At 41.7% G+C, this 25,900-nt stretch overlaps 1 protein-coding gene across 2 annotated transcripts in view; it reads right to left on the bottom strand.

The window, feature by feature from the left end:
* Positions 1-25,900, bottom strand: part of pkig.L (protein kinase (cAMP-dependent, catalytic) inhibitor gamma L homeolog) — a 53,448-nt gene that overhangs the window by 24,743 nt on the left and 2,805 nt on the right. Inside the window, exon 1 of one of the 2 annotated variants that reach the window (XM_018234909.2) lies at positions 8,046-8,205. The exons of the other annotated variant lie outside the window; for it this stretch is intronic. The gene's annotated coding sequence lies outside the window, so the exon portion shown is untranslated. Of the gene's footprint in view, positions 1-8,045; positions 8,206-25,900 lie in introns of those variants that run through there. 2 annotated transcript variants of the gene reach the window in all.

Raw genomic sequence — 25,900 nt, 5'->3', positions numbered from 1 at the left:
TCCTTCTAAATAAATTCAATAGCCGGGGTTCAGCTGCCATTTGGATGAACATCTTTCCTCGCAGTGATCCGTGACGATGCTTTACGTCTGCAAATGTTTTACGTTTTTTTTTTAATTCTGCTTGGGAACGCAAACCAGAGAGCAAAAATGGAATAACAGCAATGTGTAATTTATACAGCAAATTCCCAGAGGAGATATAAATTAGCCATGTTTGGCCATGAAAAGCATGCTGGGACAATGGGACAGTGCGTAACTCACTCACTTTTATTCTGTATTAGGTAAAACAATGATGCAAGTACATGGTCTTTGCTGCCTTTCATTGGTGTATGAATTCCTATAACAATCATTTTTTAGCCCCATGTGCAACTAGTTTTGATTGTCAGTGGGACTAGAACCAGCTTGCACTTAGACCAACTCACCTCCAGATATATAGAAACATTGGGGTCACAGTTTCCCAGGGCACAAATAAGCACTCACCCCAAATCTCCCCCTAACTGGCCTTCAGGCTGGGCCCCCTTAGCTCATAACAAGGTTACAGATATATAGAAACATTGGGGTAACAATCACCCTGTTATAGTTCCAGGGGTACCAAGGGTACAAATAAGCACTCACCCCAAATCTCCCCCTAACTGGCCTTCAGACTGGGCCCCCTTAGCTCATAACAAGGTTACAGATATATAGAAACATTGGGGTAACAATCACCCTGCTATAGTTCCAGGGGTACCCAGGGCACAAATAAGCACTCACCCAAATCTCCCCCTAACTGACCTTCAGACTGGGCCCCCTTAGCACATAACAAGGTTACAGATATATAGAAACATTGGGGTAACAGTCACCCTGCTATAGTTCCAGGGGTACCCAGGGTACAAATAAGCACTCACCCCAAATCTCCCCCTAACTGGCCTTCAGACTGGGCCCCCTTAGCTCATAACAAGGTTACAGATATATAGAAACATTGAGGTAACAGTCACCCTGCTAAAGTTCCAGGGGTACCCAGGGTACAAATAAACACTCACCCCAAATCTCCCCCTAACTGACCTTCAGACTGGGCCCCCTTAGCTCATAACAAGGTTACAGATATATAGAAACATTGGGGTAACAGTCACCCTGCTATAGTTCCAGGGGTACACATGGCTCAAATAATCACTCACCCCAAATCTCCCCCTAACTGACCTTCAGGCTGGGCCCCCTTCGCTCATAACAAGGTTACATTGGGGTTTCTCTCTCGCTTTCTCTCAGAAGTATCAAAAAAAAGACATTGAGGTTTAGTTCCCCTTTGAAACAAACACAACCTTACAATGTAAAACAGACCACATTGTTCTCTCACAATCCTTCCCCCTTTTGTTGCATTCAATCTTCCCTTCGAGGTTACAGGAACAACAGAAGACACTAATTAGCGTGATTTACAGGCCGACAATATGAACTGTAACAATTTGGGTCCATATTCTACTTCGTACACAACAATAACGGCCTTTGTGACTGAAACATCTGCTGGCAATGGCTGATCTAACCGCAACCACCCAGAATGCTTTACTGGCCAGCTGCTGCCAGCAACTCCAGATGCGGGCTTCTTTAACCCTTTCACGGCCATCCCAAAGGGTTAATGCTATTGAAGGTTAACACACAGGTTTGAAGTCCCCCAAGTATTTATTAGGAAGGGGGCAGGGCTGCCATCATAATAAAGCTTTTCAGCTGCTGAATTTAGCTGGGGAAGGGTCATGGGAGTTGTTTTTCATCCGCTGATGTCTGGATATCCCTAATCTACAATATGACATTAATTAGCAGCAGTATCGTTTGATTCCCATGAGGCTTAGACAGGCCTGGCAATCTATTTATTGGGCCGACAAGGGGGGGGTTTATTTGGGCCTCTGTGAACCTGAAATGCCTGGGCCTATTTTGAATCCCAGGCCAGAAACGGGTCTAGAGGCCAGGCCCACAGCAGCCAGAGCTCTGAACCCAACGGCTAATCAGAGTACAACCCCCAATCTATATTTCAATGTCATTTATAAACCGGAGAGTAATCTTGATCCTTGCTTGCACTGGGAGAGAGAATGGAAATCAATCATTCCCAATTACAGCAAACAGAGCATGTCTATGTTCTCATGCAGGCCGTATTTCTCCCAACATGCTTTTTAAAGGTACTGAAGCAGTTTATGGTCAATAGATTAGCCACAATTGTGCAATTATTAGCCACAATAATAATTGATAGATTAGCCACAATGGTGCAAATCAACTGTGGCTCACGTGGGCACATACTAAAGGTTTTCGGACAGATAAACTGGTGCCATGGTCAGTCACAATAATTGAAACCATGAGCTACTGTTATTCTAACACATGCCTCTGACCCCAACTAATTCCCCCAAGTTTCCAGTAAGGACGGCCTCCCTTTCACTTTTGTTTATCAGGGCTGTGCTGCCTAAGGAGTGATCTGTAGGATCAGTGCCCAATTACAGGACTAACCCCCTTGCCACTTTCCTTGCTAGCGTGCCTTTAGATAATGAATCCTTAGAGCTGCGGCTACGGTTAATCTCTTCTTCCGAGCCAGTAATCATTTTGCAACAAACTGTTCTTAGCTGCGCATGCAAGAGATAGATCTCTGAAATCCCAAAGGGCAAAATCTGGCCTGTTACTGTGGGTTTAATGTGGACCAGCAGATTCCCATTAGGGAGGGGGAATGTCCGTGCAAGGAAGGGGTTGCTGGATGAATGCCTCTCTGAATTACACATAATAATGCAAGTTCCATCAGAATAAAGTGCATTGCTATTATTATTATTGTCAGTAAAACTTCAAAGCACAGAATATTCCTCAGAGCTGAATAGAGTAAAACAGAATTCTCAGTAACAGAGATATTTATTGTGAAACGCAAGGCCCTGCATGGAAGACTAAAGGTGGCCATACACGGGCCGATAAAAGCTGCCGACAGACCGTGTCTGCAGCTTATTGGCCTGTGTATGGGGCCCCCGACCGGCTTCACTGATCGAGATCTGGCCGAAAGTCGGCCAGATCTCGATCGTATGGGACAAAAGATCCCGTTGGATCACGGCCGCATCTATTCGTTGATGCAGTCCCGCGATCCAACCGCCCATTGCTATTCGTTAGGATCCGATCGTTGGGCCCTAGGGCCCACGATCAGATCAGCCCGATATTGCCCACCCCAAGGTGGGCATATCGGGGACAGATCCGCTCGTTTGACGATCTCTCAGTGTATGGGCACCTTAAGAGTTGAACAGGCTCCTTTTGATTTCTCTGCTTAATCCTTTGCCAGATATGTCTTGCTGCAACATATACGTTAACATCTCAAACTACAAGCAACAATTTGTGCTACAAAATCTCTGCACAAGCTGGAACATTTTCACAACAGACAACTTATGCTACAACATCTGAACAACAACCACCTCATGCTATATCGCTGGAGATACCTCAATCTCCCTGCAAAGCTCAAGGTGGAAGATTTCCACAACAGACAACGCATCCTATAACATCTTTGCAGATACCTAAAGCTAGAACACCTTCGTAACAGCTAGAATGATTGTTACTGCAACACCTCGTGCTACATAACATCTCTGTAAACGCTCAAATGGAACATTTCCACAACCTAAAGCTGGATCTCCATAACAAGACACCTTGCTACAATGGATTGCTCAGGCAACAACAACATCAACCCAATAGGTGGCTCAAGCTGCAGCAGACAACTGAAGCTACAACATCTCCACAACAGGTAGCTCCTCATTGCTCCCCCCCACAAACACACACACACATAGCTTTTGCTACATCTCAATCACAGATAGCTCAAGCAACATCTTCACAGTAGAGACACAGTAGACAGTAGAAATGCTACAACATCTTTGCAGATAACTCAAGTGAAAACATCTCAGTAGCAGCTCATGCTGAAACACTTCTGCAACAGACAACTTATGTTGCAACATCTCAACAATAGATCTCTGCAGATGCCTCAAGCTACAACATCTCTGTAGCAGCTCCAACGGAACATTTGCACAAACTAAAGCTGCATCTCCATAACATCTCCCCAATAGACGGCTCAAGCTGCAACAGTTACCTGAAGCTACAACATCTAAACAACAGGTAGCTCATCATTGCTCCCCAACAAATAGATCTTACTACAATGTCTCAAACACAGATTACTCAAGCTACAACATCTTCACAACAGAGAGCTCATGCTACAAAATCTTTGCAGATAACTCAAAGCTAGAACATCTCTATAGCAGCTCAAACTGAAACACTTCTGCAAGAGACACATCATGCTACAACATCTCCCCCAACAAATTGCTCATCTCCACAGGCTACACCTGGAACAGACACCACATCTCCCCATTTCTCATGCTACGCCCCCCACCCAATATGTCAATTTAGGTCATCTCCGAAAGACCTAAAAGAACAAACATGTCAGTAGCTCTACAGCGAAGAGGGTGCATCAGTTGCTGAACCACAATCTGTATATATCTAAATTATAATAGAGGCTGCATTTTGTGAAAAAACTAAAGAGACCTTTCTACAGAACAATGTTTTTTTTAAAAGCCTTACATGTGGCCATTAGGAGATACAACCCCATTTTCTAAAAAATACTAAAGCATTGTAAATGTGCCTTGTAAGAGACGCCCCAAGGCATTAAGAGCTAACATGGTCTAAAAACATAAAAGGCCAACAAACTCTCAGCCTAGACTCATCCCCATCTCTACTGCTGTTGGACTGCAACTCCCACCATGACATTGGCTAATGCAGCTGTCACACCGGGCTTGGAGGCAGTGCTCCAGGCTGTAGATGGTGTTATCATGGAACTCCAGCATCTTGGATCTTGATTCTGCCCCATGCCCAGAGCGATGGCTGCATTCAAAGAAGATGGAGGTAAGAGGATTAGTATAAACAAAAAATAAATGTAATGGGAATGTTTTTAAAGGAATTGTTCAGTGTAAAAATAAAAACTGGGTAAATAGGCTGTGCAAAATAAAAAATGTATCTAATATAGTTAGTTAGCCAAAAATGTAATGTATAAAGGCTGGAGTGACTGGATGTGTAACATAATAGCCAGAACACTACTTCCTGCTTTGCAGCTCTCTTGGTTTACACTGATTGGTTACCAGTCAGTAACCAGAGACTTGAAGGGGAGCCACATGGGTCATATCTGTTGCTTTTGAATCTGAGCTGAATGCTGAGGATCAATTGCAAAATGACTGAACAGAAATGTACCATGTGGCCCCCCTTCAAGTCGCTGACTAACTCAGAGTTAGAGAGCTGAAAAGCAGGAAGTAGTGTTCTGGCTATTATGTTAGACATCCACTCACTCCAGCCTTTATACATTACATTTTTGGCTAACTAACTATATTAGAAACATTTTTTATTTTGCACAGCCTATTTACCAAATTTTTATTTTCACACTGAACTGTTCCTTTAAAGTGATCCTAAGTACAAATAATTTCACTGGCATTGAACTCTCACAAAAACACAGCAAGGGCTTGTCCCAGCTTAAATTTGACCTGAGTGCCAGTGAAATTATTTGTACTTTAGAGGTTGCCAAAGCCTTCTTCACTGGGCACCGGGCATTCACTTCACGGAGAGCCAGGGTGTGCAAGCGTGGTAATGCTTTATTATTTAAAGTGATCCTGCCATTTCCTCTGTGTCCTTTAATTAGTTGCCCTTTCATAGAAAGTGAAGCCATTTTAATATGTTATACTGGATTTTGGAAAAATTTTATTTTTGGTAAAATAATACTTCAATAGTTTTTATCATGGCGATACATAAAGAACTAAGCTATCCATAGCAACCAGCTGTTAATTACCTTTTGCTGTTACACTACAGCAGGGGTCCCCAAAATTTTTAAGCAGTGAGCCACATTAAGGGTCGGACTTGGGAGCCTGAGGGCCACCCCTACCCCTGCCTATACCTACAGTTGGGAGGTATGAACTTGCCTTCAAGCCTGGAATTCAAAAAATAAGCACCTACTTTTAATCCACTGGGAGCAACATTCAAGGGGTCGATGAGCAACATGTTACTCCCGAGCCACTTGTTGGGGATCACTGCACTACAGTCTTGATAATAAAAACAATTTAACTAGTGGATTTGGGATTCTGGAACAAGCAGAACTTTGCTCATGTGACTACACTGTATAGCTGTAAGAATAAGTAGACCAACTTAAATGTCCTTATTCTTCATGATGTGTCATGAAATTGGATGTGCTTTTTAGAGGATAATGACCTTTACTGCACTGAATAACAAGGGCTAATAATAGGTAGTCCTAGACCATTATTATTGGGTCAGGTGGAAGCTGCACAAACCTGCAGACTTTAGGTGTATCAGTAATATATCAAAGAATATCTAGGCCACAAATACATTTTCAACCTAATTAATTGACCTCCAAGCTGGGCCTTCTGCTGTATCTAGGAGAGCATTTAGGAATTTTCCCCAAGTCTAACCTTAACTGCCCTTCAGGCTGAGCCCCCTGACACTATTCCCCAGTTCCTCAGCACTGCTGAACACAACCATCTCATTTGCTCAGCAGTTTTGGGGTTAAGGATACAACAGAGCAAAGCTCAAGAACATTACATTGTGATGTAAATTCACTGAACTGAAAGGGGTTCTGCCTACTTTTCCTCTTATCTTGAATCCTCAGCAATTACCCTGAAATTCAGGACCAAAACCCGAGACTAGGGATGCACCGAATCCACTATTTTGAACCCCGAATCCTACGCAAAAGATTTGGCCGTATACCGAACCAAATCCTAATTTGCATATGCAAATTAGGGTTGGGCAGGAAAAACATTTTTTACTTCCTTGTTTTGTGACAAGTCACGTGATTTCCCTCCCCTAATTTGCATATGCAAATTATGGGTTCGGATTGGGTTCGGCCAGGCTGAATCCTGCTGAAAAAGGCTGATAACTGGCGAATCCCGAACCGAATCTTGGATTCGTTGCATCCCTACCCAAGACAAGCTTTCGACGCGCATATGGACTGTAAAAAAGCTTCATTTTGTTTGTCTGATTAATTCCGACAAGCTTTATGGGAAATGAATTTATTTTCAGCCTTGTCAGAATATCCCACGCAGAGCCGAAATTATTCATCCCTTTGCACTTTTAGTCCATGTTTTTCTGCTTGCCCGCATAATCCGGCTTTCTGTTTGTTTGAAAGCTTGTCGGGTCAGCATGTGACCAGGGCCAACTGCTGAGAAGCACAATGTGAACCTTTTCCTAGATGTGTGTTATAATCATTCATTTGCAACATAAAACCCTTGATCAGTAGAAGGGATCATTGTTTCCTTGGCTTCTTTAAAAGGGTTTACGGTTTACAGTTGCTTTATGGTTCTATAAGTGCCATGGCAAGTCCGATAGGTCTTCATATTTGTGTTTATTCATGTGTATGAGCTTCCATACATCTAAATTGAAACCTGTAGACTTTAATAAACCGCTGCCCTCTAGTGATTCAACATGGTAAAATGCCCCTGCACTTACAGAGCTGTAACTCTACAAAGCTGAATATCTCCTAGGCACAAGTTTTCTCGATTTATTTAAACAGAAAATCCAATTTTATGCCAGTTACTCCCTGGAAATGTGAAAGAACCTACAATTGTTCTACAATATATGTCAATCTATATATAGATACCGTATATTTATTTATACACATTCATTAACTGGAAATGTGGAACTGACAAAGCTATAGAGGAACGTGGCATAGGATTATGCGTTCATTGTGCATAAATAAAATGGGTTGTAGTTGCCCTTTAATGTTCCAGTAGGAATGATGCAAAATATCCTCATTGCTCCAGGTGCAACAGTTCAGTCGATCTCACGTAGCAAAGTTTGCAGTGGAACTGTTACGGACACTGCGGCTAGAATGACAGCCAATGGAAAGACACGGAATCTACCCAAGGAATAAGGGGGGAAAGGGGGCAGATTTTCCCTTTCCAAGTAGAAAATTTTAAATTAGGACACCCCCCTTCCCCAGTCACTAAGCATCAAAGGCTTCTCTAGCTGTACCAGCTGCCACAGTACAAAAAGAGCCTTGGCAAAAATCAGCCATAAATCAGTGTACTTACAGCGAGATTGTTGGGTTCTACAGATTCCCAAAGGCAATATCCAGGGAAAAGTCAGGCTGGGGTGCCCTGTCATTGTTCAGGAAGGACGTGGTCATTTCGGGTGCTGTGCTCAGTCGGGCTGCTTCATCAGACTGGATGCTGGGCTAGAGTGGGAGTTCCACACCCCTGCTGTAATCCAATACTAGACTCAGTGATGTCACTGGTCTCTTTCTACTAAGTAATGCACACAAAAGCCATCTCTCCCAGGCACAATGGCACGGCTTCGGCTTTGTGCTGGAGAATTCGCTTGTGGTCCCTGTCTGCCCACCGCCTATATCATTATTATTATCATCACGTAGCACCAACATATTCCACAGCGCTGTACAAATTCATTCATATATACTTATACATTCGGTCATGATTTTTATGATGTGTTTTTTATCTCTAAATGACACTGTTTACACTGCAACTAATTCACTCTACAATATAAAATGTCATTCCTGAACCAGCAAGTGTATTTAGTTGTAATATTGGTGTGTAGGTGCATCTCAGGTCATTTTGCCTGGTCATGTGCTTTCAGAAAGAGCCAGCACTTTAGGATGGAACTGCTTTCTGACAGGCTGTTGTTTCTCCTACTCAATGTAACTGAATGTGTCTCAGTGGGACCTGGATTTTACAATCGATTGCTGTTCTTCGATCTACCAGGCAGCTGTTATCTTGTGTTACGGAGTTGTTATCTGGTTACCTTCCCATTGTTCTTTTGTTAGGCTGTTGGGGGGGAAAGAGAGGGTGGTGATTTCACTCCTTGCAATACAGCAGTAAAGAGAGACTGAAGTTTATCAGATCGCCAGTCACATGACTTGGGGAAACTGACAATATAGCTAGCCCCATGTCAGATTTCAAAATTAGATATAAAAAAAAAATCTGTTTTCTCTTTTGAGAAATGGATTTCAGTGCAGAATTCTGCTGGAGCAGCACTATTAACTGATGTGTTTTGGAAAAAAAATGTTCTCATGACAATATCCCTTTAAACATACAGATTACATACATATAGGGTTGCCACCTGGCCGGTATTTTACCAGCCTGGCCAGTAAAAATGTTTCTTAATGCCAATGTTATTTATAGGGAAAAGCCATAAAAATATAGGAAGGACGGTATTTTTTTCAAGAAAAGGTGGCAACCCAACATACATAGTATATCTATACACCACTCTGATTTGTGTGTGAGGTTTTAAAATGTAAGAAAACTCCAAAAAGAGGTCTGCCTGTGTATGAAGCCCTAGACAAGGCTTACCCAACCCCAGTGTCAGACTGGGGGGTTCCAGGCCCACGGGGACTGCCAACATCAAGGGCCCACACACACCTACTCCCCTGACCACCCCCTCCGCCACCTTCAGGGCCCCTGACCCCCTCCTCAATCAAAAGTCCTCCTCTAGATGCGCTGTCACAGAGCTCTGAGTGAGTCTGGATCTGGGCCCACGAGGGCCAATCAGGCAGATTAGAAAGACCTATAGTGTAAGGACCATATTTGCACATTGATGCTGTCCTTGTCTCCTGGGTCAATCAGATCAGACTTCTTTGGCCCAGGTGGATGTCACTGGGGTATATTTATCAGAAAGTGAAGTTAGAGATCACCATGGTCCACTAGAGTCAAATTCTGCCAACTCTCCATTCATTTCCATAGGATTTTAAAGGTGTATTTATCAAAGGGTGAACTTTCACCCATTGATAAAAACTTTTTAAAATCCAATAGAAATGAATGGATAGTGGTGATCTCAAACTCTTTGATAAATATGCCCCATTGTGTATGGCCCGCTTTAGAACAAAGGGCCCAGATGGCACGGCACATGAGAGCAGGGATGCCCACTGGATGCCACCGTTATCTTATAGGCTTCCCTGCAGTCACACTCACTTATCCCAGCTACAAGCCATTTCCTATGCCCATAGACAGGATTTGGGGGAGCAATTTTTTTGGTACTTAAGCAAAACAAGCCTATGCACACCTCAATATGTCGTTTTATGGACATCACAAGTCACTGGAGTCATAACACACGTTATAACACCTTAATATATATATATATATATATATATATTATATATAATATAAATCAGAGCTCAGCGTTCCCAATCTCACGCCCACTCACCTTGCCTGATTACACCCACCACCACAACCGTGACTCTTGCTAGTCATTATCTAAAGCTCATCACAATGTAATCCCTGGGAACAAGTGTGTCATTATCTTTATATTTAGGGTCTAAGCGTAGTATTTTGTTTCAGTTCTGCGGTTTCGATAGGGCCAGCTAAAGGTTCTTTGCGGAGTGCCTAAAGGGAAAGACATGCTTTTCGCATGCTATAGATTGGCCAGTTCTGCACAATTTTTCAATTAACCTTAATTTTTACAATATTTGTATGTGTTTAAAGGAATATAAAGGCTAAAGGTTATCATGCCATCTTGGTTCCAGGTTCACTGGAGAGAGGCACCCTCTCTAGAATAAAGAAAACATCCACAATAACATGGCAGCCTCCCACCAGACTTAAAAGGACAAATAAAGCGATACTATATATGGGAAGAGGGGTGGCACTTTTCAAGAGAAAGGAGTGTTGGCTTGAGGTCGAAGAGTTGGACTCATTCACAAGGGGGTGCATAAGACATTGGAGCCCCTCGTTGAATATTACTTCTCCTTTAAGGTGGCCATGCAAGGGTCGATAAAAGCTGCCAACTTCAAGTCAATTCGGCAGCTAATTGGACCCCAAAGTTATGTTGTTGTGAAAGGGTCCACCTCAAAGGGACTACCTAAGTTCCTATTAAGAGCCCATCATTGGCCCAGGAACCAAACAACGTGGACTTGGTCCAGTGTGCTGGTGACCAAATTGGGTAAAAATCCACTTGTTTGGTGACCTCACAAAACAAGCAGATCTTTAAAAGTACGACAAGCTTTAAACTGAGTGCAATGCTCATAAATCACTGCAAAAACTTCCAGGCCAGAGCATCTAGAATCAGAGCTGAAAGTCTGGCAAGCTGTACCTCCAAAACTCGTGTTATGGAGAAGAAGACGACATGTTTCCCCACAGGAAATGAAGTCCTCAAAATTGTGTTAGTTAATACTATATTTACAGTAGGTTCTCTCATATCAAGGGCATATCTGCCATCTTGGTCACTGAATAAGATCAACATTCTATTTGACATAAGTCACTTGCATCAAGCCTCTCAGTAAGAGAAGATGCAGGGACATCCATTAGAGTTAATGGAGCCGAAAAAACCCAACTCTCTAGGGTGATCAAGTCAACCCCACTCCAAAGCAATTATGGTTAATATTGAAAGCATCAAATCAATAGTTATTGCCAAATCCTGGTACATAAATAACACTTTTTGGAATGGCCCCTAAATATTTCAGCAAAGCCAGGGGCCCTTCAAAGCAAAAACCCACAAATAACAACATAGTAGATTATTTCCAACAGAGCCCAATTGGATCGATGACTATAGGGCTCATAAAATTGTATCTTAAACGCTTATCTGTGTTGGTTTATGGCTGTTGGGCATTCACCAACTCGGATGGCCTTCATTGAATATCCACTTTTGATTTGTTGAAGTATGCCTCATAAATCAGTGCATCTTAGGGGTCCTCCAGTAGCACATACTACTTCTTCCATGAAACTGTTTCAATCCCACTGTAGCTATGTCCATCCCTCTAGAGCTATATTTGCCAAAGTGAGAGGCTTCCCAGTCCCAAGGGGCTAGAAGCAGCAGCAAGGGGACGAAGCCTGAATACCATCTAGGGCAGGGATTCCCAACCTTTTCTACCGGTGAGCCACATTGAAATATAAAAAGAGTTGGGAAGCAACACAAGCATGAAGTCCCTTGCTGTGCCAAATAAGGGCCGTGATTGGCCATTTGGTAGCCCCTATGAGGACTTGCAGCCTACAGGAGACTCTACTTGGCAGTATACTTAGTTTTTATACACCCAAAACTTGCCGTCAAGCCTGGAATTCAAAAATAAGCACCTGCTTTGAGGCCACTGAGAGCAACATATAAGGGGTTTGTGAGCAACACAATGCTGACGAGCTACTGGTTGGGGGATCGCTGATCTAGGGTGTTTCTTCAAATATAGGCATTCAATGAAAGCCATCAGAGTTGGTAAATGCCCAACAGCCTATAAACCAACTTGACAATAGTACGATTCCTATGGTCATCAATCCAATTGGACTCTTTTGAAAACATCTACTAGGGTGATGTATTTGTGGGTTTTTACTTTGAAGGACCACTGGGGAGAATATCTATTTGCTGAACTAGAAACACCAGAAAAAGCAGCTTAGAGGCCAGTAAGGTTGAGATCGGAACATGGCTCAACAACATACACCAGCTTTTATATACACTCTATCACCTTGTTATAAACGAAGAGGGAACCTGAGCAAAGGATTGCCCACCAAGAGGACACGAACTTTAAAAAGTCCATCAACCAGTGCTCAATGGATATGAGATGGTTTTAGATATTCATAGAGGAGAGGACAACGCTCCTAAAGCTAAACATTATAAAATGATCAGTTGATGGAGGTGGAACCTTCCACTGGGTCAACAGAACAAAGATTTTGATTGGGAAGATCTTCATGGGTTCATGTGGGATTGTCATACGCAAAAACTACGCAATTTTCTTGAGAAAGCGTGAACATTAAAAGGGATTTGTGCACATATGTCTCTATACAGAAGGATATATTAGCCACAGCAGAGCAGGAAGTGGAGTGAATATAATGGTAAGAAATGTTACGGCTGTCCCTTAGATTTCGGGAGTAAAATGATAGAGTTGGCCACCTGCTTCCCAAACTGGCCCTCAACAGGAAGCATCTGCCTACAACACGACAGCTGGACAAAAAAAAAAAAAAAAAAAAGTCAGGGAGCAAATGGAACCAAAAAAGGTGCGGTATCCTACTCAGACCACGGAGGAAGTATATGCACAGGAAAACTATCCGAACTATGCTTGATTGTGGTTTATACAACACAATCTCAGAACAAAATCATTCCAACAGCCCAGGAATGACATCTGTTCTGAGGATACAAATGTCTTTGACATGGCAGGAAATTCCATGACATCATTAAAAACGCAAAGTGACTTCATTAACTCATTACTGGGGGGCTTAGATTAAAGGACCAGCAGCACCAAAGAATGTGAATGTTTTCTATTTCATGATCATTTACTGTAACCAACTGCGTGTTTGCCGCAGAGGCTCAAATAGAGTTCATATGAATGAGACTTTCAATCGGCAAAATAGGGTAATAGGATATAAGTTTACAAAGCAATAATGGGACATGGGCAGTGTATCATCATCATCATCATCATTTATTTATATAGCGCTGTCAAGATACGCAGTGCTTTATAATCACTTTTGTAAATAACCAGGGATCAAATAACATCACTGTTTACATAACTCTAGAAGGGACACCCTAGAGGACAGGTATAGGCATACGAACATGGAAAATTGGGAGAAAGCTTATACCTAGCCTACTGCATGACTTCTGATATCCTTATTTAAAGTAGGGGATATATTATCCCTTTTAATACGAGTGATACTCAAGAGTTCCCTGTATAACTCAGCCTGCAGCCTTGTGCCTTTATATGGTCACAGAACAACTCCTCAGTGACTTCTAATATCCTTATCATTTACAGTAGGGGATACATTATCCCTTATAATACATGAGTGATACTCAGAGTTCCCTGTATAACTCAGCCTGCAGCCTTGTGTCTTTATATGGTCACAGAACCCCTCAGTGACTTCTAATATCCTTATCATTTACAGTAGGGGGTACATTATCCCTTATAATACATGAGTGATACTCAGAGTTCCCTGTATAACTCAGCCTGCAGCCTTGTGCCTTTATATGGTCACAGAACAACCCCTCAGTGACTTCTAATATCCTTATCATTTACAGTAGGGGGTACATGATCCCTTATAATACATGAGTGATACTCAGAGTTCCCTGTATAACTCAGCCTGCAGCCTTGTGCCTTTATATGGTCACAGAACAACCCCTCAGTGACTTCTAATATCCTTATCATTTACAGTAGGGGCTACATTATCTCTTATAATACATGAGTGATACTCAGAGTTCCCTGTATAACTCAGCCTGCAGCCTTGTGCCTTTATATGGTCACAGAACCCCTCAGTAACTTCCGATGCTCTTATTCAGTATTACAACAGAACATTATTTTCTAAGTAACCTTTTTAACATCAGTAACCAGCATTACAAATTATTTGAATAATGTTTCCTATAGGAGAAGGCTGGGTGACTGGGTAAGGCCTTTTTGAAAAAGTTTGGAAGCCCCAACATTAAACTAAAATGTCCATGATAAATTGAACCTGCCGTTAAAATCAGTTGTACAAAAAAAGGGGGATAATGTTTTAGAAAATATCCACACAAGTAAATGAATTATTTGTACACGGATACAATTGAGGGTCTAATTCAGCGTGAAAAGGCTCAGCTGCTGCAGAGGATTTAGAGAGATGCCCGTTCTCTTTCCAGGGATGGTGGTGTGGATGGCATAGATTAAGAGCAACATTCCTGCTGCTATTTATACCCACTAACAAGTGTTGCACTATCAGCAGCCGTTACTCTCAGACACTCTTGTATCTACTCCGAGGGGCTCTGCTTAGGCTCAAAACTTAATCCTGTTTCAACACCAGGCATTGCTATATTAGGTTTTAAAGGGACATTAAAATAAACTAGTTAGTCCCACATCCCACGAGAAATATTCTACCGTTACTAAGCAAACAGTCTACCATTTTCCTGCCACTAGGGGACTCTCTCCATTAACACCTACAGATGAGCTGGTCTCATTCGAGCAACAAACCTGTCCCTAGTGATGTGAACCTCCTGCCAGACGGGAAGAGGAGTTGAGAAGGATAGAGAGGGAAGAGGAGTTGAGAAGGATAGAGAGGGAAGAGGAGTTGAGAAGGATAGAGAGGGAAGAGGAGTTGAGAAGGATAGAGAGGGAAGAGGAGTTGAGAAGGATAGAGAGGGAAGAGGAGTTGAGAAGGATAGAGAGGGAAGAGGAGTTGAGAAGGATAGAGAGGGAAGAGGAAGAACGGAAAGTTACAGAGGAGAAGGGGGAAAAAAAGGCAGAAGAAGGAAGGCCGGGAGCAACAGAAAGGGAAAGAGAAAGGGAGGAGAATTTAAAAATATTAAGAGACCATCTACAAGTAAAGCAGTAGCCAAAGTATTTATAAAGTTAAAAAGACTTTATTAGGACATAAGCCTAACGCGTTTTGTGCCTAAACTGGGCACTTACTCATAGCCTGGTGGTCTCCCTTTTAAAGGGATGTTGATCAATTAAAATTTACATACATCATACTGATCCTTAACCAATCAGAGAAGAAGAGTAAGGGACCAATAGAAATGTATTACATATACTTCATCATACTAAGTCATAGCCAATGGAAACAGATATATAATCAAATAGAAAATCCAAAGGGAGAAACCACATTATACAAGGGAGGTTGTAGGTTCATGCAGGTGAATCCCCTGTTTTTCTGCAAGAGCAGCATGTGGGGAAGGAGCCCATCATAGAGGATCAGGGGAAGAAAAGGAAAGGAAAGGGCCCCTGAAATGGGAGAGCAGGGAGTTTCAGCAGGAGGGGACTGGAGTTTCTGGAAGAGGAAGGTGATTCCCAAGAAGTAAAGGCCATTCAAGTAAAGAGATTTGGGCAAGGATCGGAGGAAATTTTTGCTAAATCCTCAAGGGCCCCAAAATCACCAAAGAAACCTAAAGGGGCAACTAATTACAGTTTAAATAGGGAGTCCCTGGGAAAGGAAAGGGTTAATGAAACATCTGTAAGATATTACAAATCACAGTGGCGATACTGTACAACAGTAGAAGGCTACAGGCTGAGCTATCAGGGAACTCGTGTAATATATGGGATAATGTACCCCCTACTGTAAATAAGGATAATAGAAGTCACTGCGGGGTTCTGTGACCATATAAAGGCACAAGGCTGCAGGCTGAGTTATACAGGGAACTCTGAGTATCACTCATGTATTATAAGGGATAATGTATCCCCTACTGTAAATGATAAGGATATTAGAAGTCACTGAGGGGTTGTTCTGTGACCATATAAAGGCACAAGGCTGCAGGCTGAGTTATACAGGGAACTCGGAGTATCACTCATGTATTATAAGGGATAATGTACCCCCTACTGTAAATAATAAGGATATTAGAAGTCACTGAGGGGTTGTTCTGTGACCATATAAAGGCACAAGGCTGCAGGCTGAGTTATACAGGGAACTCTGAGTATCACTCATGTATTATAAGGGATAATGTACCCCCTACTGTAAATAAGGATATTAGAAGTCATTGAGGGGTTCTGTGACCATATAAAGGCACAAGGCTGCAGGCTGAGTTATACAGGGAACTCGGAGTATCACTAGTGTATTATAAGGGATAATGTACCCCCTACTGTAAATGATAAGGATATTAGAAGTCACTGAGGGGTTGTTCTGTGACCATATAAAGGCACAAGGCTGCAGGCTGAGTTATACAGGGAACTCTGAGTATCACTCATGTATTATAAGGGATAATGTACCCCCTACTGTAAATGATAAGGATATTAGAAGTCACTGAGGGGTTGTTCTGTGACCATATAAAGGCACAAGGCTGCAGGCTGAGTTATACAGGGAACTCTGAGTATCACTCATGTATTTCTGTAAATGCTATCACAAGAAGCCTTAGCAATGTAACTGTACTTTTCAGCCTACAACAAGTAATAAATCAAACCTTCCCACTCCCCTTGATTTTGAAGATAATATAGACAGGACCATAATTTCATAGCGAGCATTAGTTAAATGGTTTCCTGGAAATTTCTTTTCTTATGGAGAACTACAAATTCTTGATTTTACAAGAGCCTCAGAGGACACAGACAGACTTTCATGCACATACGTAGGCACTAAATCCTAAAATGAGCACGACATTAGATTTAACCCTTAAACTCCAGGGTTCCCAGACTGGGGAAACAATAAATAGTTGCCTAGTCTGAATTGTGGAAATATTCACTTTAGTGCACATACATGAAGCCTTCCAGCTCAGGGGCCATATGAAATATCAGACCACATGTAATAGGGTTGGCTCAAAACATAAAGATCTTTTTATTTTATTTTTTTTTTTAGGAGGCTGCAAATAAAGTTGCTTCATTCATCTGAATAGTTAAGGGTTTCAAATATCTGCAAATAAGTGGGTTATTTATTAAAGTCCAAATACCAAAAACCACAAAAAATCATGTTTTGTATACTATAAAATCCACATTTTTAGTGGAAAAAAAAAAAAAAACTCAAATTTTTCGGGATTTATTATACCGCAAGGATGGAAAAAGCTAGAATCCGAAAATCCGGCATCTCAGAACTGCCGAGGCTGCATATGAGCCAATGGGAGAAGTCCCGAAGATATTTTGATCTGCGCTGGGTTTCGTGCAATAATCTGAAGATTTCGTGGTTTTTGGGCAAAAATCTAAAAAGAAGTCATAATTTTTGTGCGGAAAATCCAAAAAATTCGGGGGTTTTCCCGCACAGGAAATTTTTGGGAAAATGTATTAATAAATAAGGGGAAAAAACCCGTGCGGATTTAGTTGGAAGAAGTTTTCAGAAAATAATGAGAAATTTGGACTTTGATAAATGGGCCTCCCCCAAGGTCGGACTGGAGTCGTCAGGGCTCACCGGGGCTGCACAACGACGGACCCTCCTGGCAGCCCCCGGGGCCCCCCTTCAACTGCTAAGTTCCCGGCATGAGGAAAAACCAAGTGGAAGCGCATGCAAGACAACCAGCAGAGAGAGACATGCATGCGAAAAAAAATGCAGTGACGTACATGTGCTTACAACTGCATGCGCAAAAAAATGCTGAAATGCGCCGAAAAACACAAGCAGGCCAGCAACAGGGGGCCAGCGAGACCCATGAAGGCCGGGGCCCACAGAGTTTTTTCCCCGGTGTCCTGCCGGCCCAGTCCGACCCTGGCCTCCCCGTGTATAGTGAGCCATGGTACTGCTGTAACTGTGGTATGTGCATATACTAAGGTAAGTTGTAGTTCAGTAGAGAGCTGCAGATTGGATTAAAAATAATGGCTATTTTGCCCTGGGGCCCCATCAGAATGAATAAAAACCTTCTTTGGGATCAGCAGGCAGGAAATGAGAGTGTAAATCGTCTGCTGCAGCCAAGATCCCGGATTGCCTCAGGGTGTAACACAGCGTCGGGAGATAGAGAGAGATGTGTTTTCCTGGTTTGTTGAACCCAAGGGCCACACAGTAGGTTATACTTATCACCATTGTTCCTCTCCCACATCTTAAAGGGCATAATTCAGTGAAAGATGAACTTTTGCCCCTTTTAAAAGGTCCACTTTACATTCTTTTTTATTCTTTATAAAAATGCTGAAAGTATATTTATCTTTCATTTATTTTTCTTAGGTCATTCAAAGTTCCACTGACATTTTAATCTTGCCTAAAGAGCCACCACGTCATTGGCTTGCAAAAATCTCCTTATCACCTCCCTTGGGCTTCCCCAATCGATATCTGGCCGAAAGTTGGGCAGATCTCAATCGGGCAGGTTAAAAAATCCCATCTGATCGCGGCTGCATCTGTGCGTCTATGCAGTCCTGCGATCCGACCGCCCGGATTGGATCAGACTGCCCGTATTGGATCCATTCTGATATGATTGTTGGGTCCTAAAGCCCACAATCGGATCAGCCCGATATCGTCCACTTCAATGTGGGCATATCGGGGAGAGATCCGTTCATTTGGCGACATCGCCAAACGAGCGGATCTCTACGTCTATGACCATCTTTAGTTCAATACAAAGGGGTGGTTCAGCTTTAAGTTAACTTTTAGTATGTTATAGAATTGCTAATTAATGACTCTTTCCAGCTTTCAAATGGGGGTCACTGACCCCATCTTTAAACAAATGCTCCGAAAGGCTAGTGTATTGTTATTGCTACTTTTTATTACTCATCTTTCTATTCAGGCCTCTCCTATTCATATTCCAGTCTTTTATTCAAATCAGTTTGCAATTTCAGCCATCTAGAAGCTAGGGTTCAAATATGGCTGTAATTGCAAACTGGAGAGCAGCGGAATAAAATCCTAAAATAACTCAAAAACCACAACTAATAAAAAATAAATACCAGTTGCAAATTGCCTCAGAATATCCCTCTCTACATCATACTGAAAGTGAATTTAAAAGGTGAACGACCCCTTTGTTTATAGTGTTTAGGGAACATATACTATATTTCTATATTTTCCAAATTTACAACAGTTTTCAACTGCAAAATCCTTATGGTCAACACCAGTGATCCCCAACCAGTAGCTTGTGAGTAACATGTTGCTCTCCAACCCCTCGGATGTTGCTCCCAGTGGCCTCAAAGCAGGTGCTTATTTTTGAATTCCAGGCTTGGAGGCAAGTTTTGGTTGTATAAAAACCAGATGTACTGCCAAACAGAGTCTCAATGTAGGTTGATAATCCACATAGGGGCTACCAAATGGCCAATCACAGCACTTATTTGGCACCCCAAAAACATTTTTCATGCAAGTGTTGCTCCCCAACTCCTTTTACTTCTGAAAGTTGCTCATGTGTTCAAAAGGTTGGGGACCCCTGGTCTACACCATATTAAAGGGGCCGTTTACCTTTGAGTTAACTTTTAGTAGAGAGTTATATTCTGATACAATTTGCAATTGGTTCTTTTTTTTTATTATTATTTGTGGTTTTTGAGTTATTTGGCTTTTGTATTCATCAGCTCTCCAGTTTGCAATTTGAGCAATCTGGTTGTTCGGTATCCAAATTACCCTAGCAACCCTACATTGATTTAAATAAGACTGGAATATGAATAGGAGAGGGCTTGAATAGAAAGATGAGTAATAAAAAAATTCTTTTTTTTTTAGATGGGATCAGTGATCCCCATTTGAAAGCTGGAAAGAGTCAGAAGGAGAAGGCAAATTATTAAAATAAATAAAACAAATAATGAAGACCAATTGAAATTTTGCTTAGAATTGGCCATTCTATAACCTACTAAAAGTTATCTTAAAGAGTAACATTAGCATGCCCAAATCTCCTTGTCTGTCCTGAGAGCCTTTAGGTGTATCCGGATCCAGACAGTTATACATTAAACAACTCTCCAAACATTTACCCACAACTCCACGGGGAAACAATAAATTGGGAATGCAAAGTGAGTATGACTTCCCAGTGAGTTCCTTTGCTGCCCTGCGATTGGTCCTTTTGCTGCACACCTCTAACGGAGACACTGGTCTGCTATGGAACATGGAAATGGCAGAAATGTTCCCACCCTCTATTAAATAACAAGATTAAGCCTCTTCCATGTGATAGCAATAATACAAGTAAAGATCTGGAGGCCTTACCGAGAAGAATGTCACTGCTTATCCAAAGGGATAATGAGAGTGGAGATATTTATAGAAACATTTAAAGAATTTCCCCACAAGCCCCAACGTTCCTTTTGGAAGCTCCCGAGCCACAACAACAATATGGAAAGGTCACCTTGTCTAAACCAGACTCCATGCAAAATACTGGGCTAATTACATTTAGGATTCGGTCTAAACCAAGTACAAATACATAGAGGTGGGGGAAGATGGCGGTGGTGGGTGGGGGTAACAAACAATTTAAATATGTAAATCTGATTCTAAGCCTGGAAACATACTTTGTTCTTCTAGTTTGTAATTCAAATGCTGAAGTGGTTGCTAGCGTATCACCAAGCCTAGCAACCAGTAATTTGAATGTTATAATGATATATAAGTAGCAAAGGGGACTGATTAGACCAAGAAGTACTCATATCAAATAAAAAAACTCGTAAAGGAACAGTAACACCAAAGTAATGAAAATATCATGTAGTGTTGCCCTGCACTGGTAAAACCGATCTGTTGCTTCAGAAACACTACTATAGTTCATATAAACAAGCTGCTGTGTAGCAATGGGGGAAATATATGGCACAGGTTAAATAGTGGATAACCGATAACACCATTATGTTCTACAGAGCTTATCTGCTGTTACCCGAGTCTTTTCCCCTTTCAATGGCTGCCCCCATTGCTACACAGCAGCTTATTTATATAAACAATAGTAGTGTTTCTGAAGCAAACAAACCTGTTTTACCAGTGCAAGGCAATGTTGCATTATATTTGTATTAATTTAAAACACTTTATTTTTTGATCTTATCAGATAGGCTTTCAGGTTTGAGACTTACATGCCAGGCTGTCTCATACTACAAGTTATTTCTAGGGTGAATGTGAAGAGGAAGGTCCCCAGCAACACAGGTACATTTAGTGGCCCTCAAGCTGATATTCTAAGATCAACTTTTAGTATGTTATAGAATGGTCAATCCTAGGCAACTATTCTGTTGGTCTTCATTATTTATTTATTTTTATAGTTTTTGAATTATTTGACTTCTTTATACTGACTCTTTCCAGCATTCAGGTGTGGTGGGGGGGGGGGTCGCTGACCCTATCTAAAAAACAAATGCTCTGTAAGGCTAAACCTCTATGCTGACCCCAGCAGCCAAAAACTATGCTCTGTGAGGCTAGGATTGAATTGTTGCTGTTACTTCTTGTAATTTATAATTCTATCCAGGTCCTCCATTATTCATATTCCAGTCTCACAATCAAGCCACTACCTGGTTACTAAAGTAATTCAGACCCTAGCAACCAGATAGCTGCTGAAACTACAAACTGGAGAACTGCTGTACAAAAAGTGAAAACCACAAATAATAAAACATGAAGACCAATTGCAAATTGTCTCAGATGATCCTTCTCTACAAAAACAGAGAGTCTGATTGAACCCAGCAGGTTCCTAAAAGTTGCCATCCACAGGCTTATTGTATATACTTTCCCACTGAACGAGCCTGATGAATGGAAAGCATATGAAGGGCTACACAATATGGTCGCCTTTCCATTGTTCCGGTTGTTTGAGCAAAGACTACCGACCCAAGCGTCATCCTCAGTATACGGATATCAGGATCAACGGATCTCTTCCAGATCTGTTAATGGGGAGCATTCTGTTACATTGTTTCAGAAGTGAACAAAAACATTTAATTTATGTATATTGCAGAGCTGCTAATAATTGATGCACAGCTTTTGGGGATACTTCCCCTTTAAAGCTGTGCGGCTTGCTGGAACACTGCTCACAGCTGAATGGCGAATATCAGTTTTGCTGGCTCACTGCGCCTCCGTATCTTTATCGAGCCCATCGCACAAAAGCTATAAAGTGTTGTTCAGACGCCATGCATGAATGCACCAGGGGAAGCTCAATGCGTGTAAGGAATTTCTAATAAAAATATAAGACTCCAAAAATACTTCCCACCCCCTCCGCCATAAGTGCTGAGGATCCCTGGAATAATATGAACCAGAATTGTGCAGCTTATACTTATGCCACAAGGTACCAGGATGCCTTATATAGTTAAATCGGGTTGAAAAAAGACAAAATTCATCAAGTTCAACCCTTTCCAAATGAAAACCCAGCATCCATACACATACCCTCCCTACTGTGACATAAATTATATATACCCATATCTATATTAACTATTTTAGTATCACATAATTTAACTCTTCCCTCCCTCTAACCACTCTAGTTGCACTTAGTCTCTGCACTCTCTCCAGCTCATTTATATCCCTCTTACATGAAAACGAAAACCCCCAAAATGAATACTTAAGCAACAGAAAGTTTATATCACATTACGTTGCATACTGAAGAATCTCATCAAACTGTAATATACATTTAAGTAAATGTGGAACTTTTACATCTCTTGCCATGAACCACCTTTCGTCTCTGTGTTGCCTCAGAGATCACCTGACCAGAAATACTGCAGCTCTAACTGTAACAGGAAGAGATCACCTGACCAGAAATACTGCAGCTCTAACTGTAACAGGAAGAAGTGTCGAAGCAAAAGACACAACTCTGCCTGTTAATTGGCTCATGTGACCTAACATGTATGGTTTGTTTGTGTGCACCGTGAATCCTATGATCCCAGGGGGGCGGCCCTTATTTTTTAAAATGGCAGTTTTCTTTTTAGGATTACCCAATGGCACATACTACTAAAGTAGTATTATTATGAAAATAGTTTATTTTCATGAAGCAGGGTTTTACATAGAAGCTGTTTTATGCAATATCTTTTTATAGAGACCTACATTGTTTGAGGGGTATAGTTTTCCTTTAAAGGAACTGTACAGTATAAAAATAAAAAATGGGTAAAAAGATAGACTGTGCAAAATAAAATCTGTTTTCGATATAGTTAGGCAAAAAGGTATAAAGGCTGGAGTGACTGGATGTCTGACATAATAGCTAGAACACTACTTTCTGCTTTTCTGCTCTCTTGGTTTCCACTAATTGGTTACCAGGCAGTAACTTGATGGGGGCTCATGGTTCATAACTGTTGCTTTTGAATCTGAGCTGAATGCTGAGGGTCAATTGCAAACTCACTGAACAGTTATGTCCCATGTGGCTCTATAACATACTTAAAGTAAACTTCAAGGTGAACCACCCCGTTAAAGTCACTGACTAACTCAGAGTTAGAGAGCTGAAAAGCAGGAAGTAGTGTTCTGTTCGACACAGTAGCGTAACTAGAGGGGGGGCGTGACGCGCAGCCGGGCCCCGTCCCCCTGCATACCACCCGCATTTTCAGTGGTGCGCATGCTGCTGGGGGGCCCTGAGGGGGGGTGTGGGCCCTGGCCCGCTCACACCCCCTGCTCCCCCAGTAGTTCCGCCACTGGTTCGACAGCCAGTCACTCCAGCCTTTATAAATTACATATTTGGCTAACTATATTAGAAACTTTTTTATGTTGCAAAACCTATTTACCCAGTTCTAATGTTTACATTGAATTGTTCCTTTAAGGATTGGAGTCCAAAACTGCACTGCATACTCCATGAGAGGCATTACCAGGGACCTATAAAGAGGCAAAATTATGTTTTAATTCCTTGAGTTTATGCAAGTCAGAACTTTTGTAACTACGATTGCTACCTGATACCACATACCAGACAAAGCCCCCAACCCATCTCCCCCCTTTTCTCCCAAAAAGTTGGCAACCCTATTACTGATGTTGGGGCGGGGGTTCAGCATGGCAAAGCAGATCCTCAGCAAGTTGCGGGAAGGTGGTGGGCCGATTCTTCCAAGATCAACTGGCACAACTTATTTATACACACCTGCCTAACCCGACCCCTCTGATGACATTAGAAATGGGTGGGTATATAAATAATGATGGCCTGCCAGGTCAGGTTGGGTATGGGTCAACTTTTTGCCAGCCTGTACATAACTGAACCCAATCTGTAACACGGGATGATTATGACTGGTTGAAAAAGGAGGCTACAATCCAACAGAACATACAGTAGTTTATTAAAACTGATAACTGTCCTTATAATTAAACCCACAAATAAAATATTTATTCACTAATAGCTATGCTTTTTAAATATAATATGATAAATATAGATATTTAATGATTGATGTGTTCCCCAATCTACCATTTGTTTTCCTGCTACAAATAACTCACTTATGCTATGAATCTCAGCAGCATTAGTCCACGATTTTGAATGTACATCAACAGCAGAAATGTGACGTTTGCAGTAGGGATGCACCAAATCTAGGATCCGGTTCGGGATTCGGGCCTTTTCAGTAGGATTCGGCCGAATCCTTCTGCCCGGCCGAACCGAATCCAAATCCTAATGAACATATGGAAATTAGGGGTGGAGAGAGAAATCACATGACTTTTGTGACAAATCAAGGAAGAAAAAAATTCCCCTTCCCACCCCTAATTTGCATATGCAAATTAGGATTCGCCAAAATCTTTCATAAATGATTCAGGGGTTCAGCCGAATCCAAAATACTGGATTCGGTGCAGTGGGGGAAAAAATGTTGGGTTAAGCCTAGGGAACAAGGCATCAAGAAAATAATCACCGAGATATCCACTACATTATGCACGACTCTAGTCATAACTACTAGTCCATATCCCAGCACAATATAGCCTAACAGAGATATACTTTATAATAAAGCAGAAACTATTTTTTTTATCACTGTCCCAATTAAAACCCCTAATTCAATCCCCATCTCTCTTAATGCAAGAGGTGCAACCTTAATATTAATAGACTTAAAAAAGAAAAAAAAAAAGTTGGGCTTCCAAAGCACAAAACGTGTTCTAGAATGGAGTTAGCTAGTTGGCACACTGTCAATAAGCAAATGGATTTTTGTCTCAGTGCCATGAAAAACTTAGGATTGTGAGAATGCTTACAGACAATCCAAAGATCACCTCCAAAGACCTGCAAGAACATCTTGCTGCAGATGCATCTGTACATTGTTCTACAATTCAACGCAATTTGCACAAAGAATATCTGTATGGCAGGGTGATGATGATGAGAAAGAAGCCCTTTCTGCACTCACGCAAATACAAACAGAGTCGCTTGTTGTATGCAAAAGCTCATTTAGACAAGCCACAGTCATTTTGGAACAAAGTGCTTTGGACCAATGAGACACAAATTAAGCTATTGGTCATAACAAAAAATACTTTGCATGGCGGAAGAAGAACACCGCGTTCCAAGAAAAACACCTGCTACCTACTGTCACATGCTGCGGGGCTGTGTGGCTAGTTCAGGGACTACTGGGGCCCTTGTTAAAGTCGAGGGTCTGATAAATTCAACCCAAAATCAACAAATTCTTCAGGATAATGTTCAAGCATCAGTCACAAAATTGAAGTTACGCTGCAGGGGTTGGATATTCCAACAAGACAATGACCCTAAACACACTTGGAAATCTACAAAGGCATTTATGCAGAGGGATAAGTACAATATTCTGCAGTCCCCTGACATGAATATCAGCGAAAATCTATAGGATGATTTGAAGCAGACTGTCCATGCTCGGCAGCCATCAATTTTA

This window comes from Xenopus laevis, chromosome 9_10L (assembly GCF_017654675.1).
Source record: "Xenopus laevis strain J_2021 chromosome 9_10L, Xenopus_laevis_v10.1, whole genome shotgun sequence".
NCBI lineage: Eukaryota > Metazoa > Chordata > Amphibia > Anura > Pipidae > Xenopus > Xenopus laevis.
Note: the sequence above shows the minus strand (reverse complement) of the source record. Positions and strands in the feature narration are given on the sequence as shown.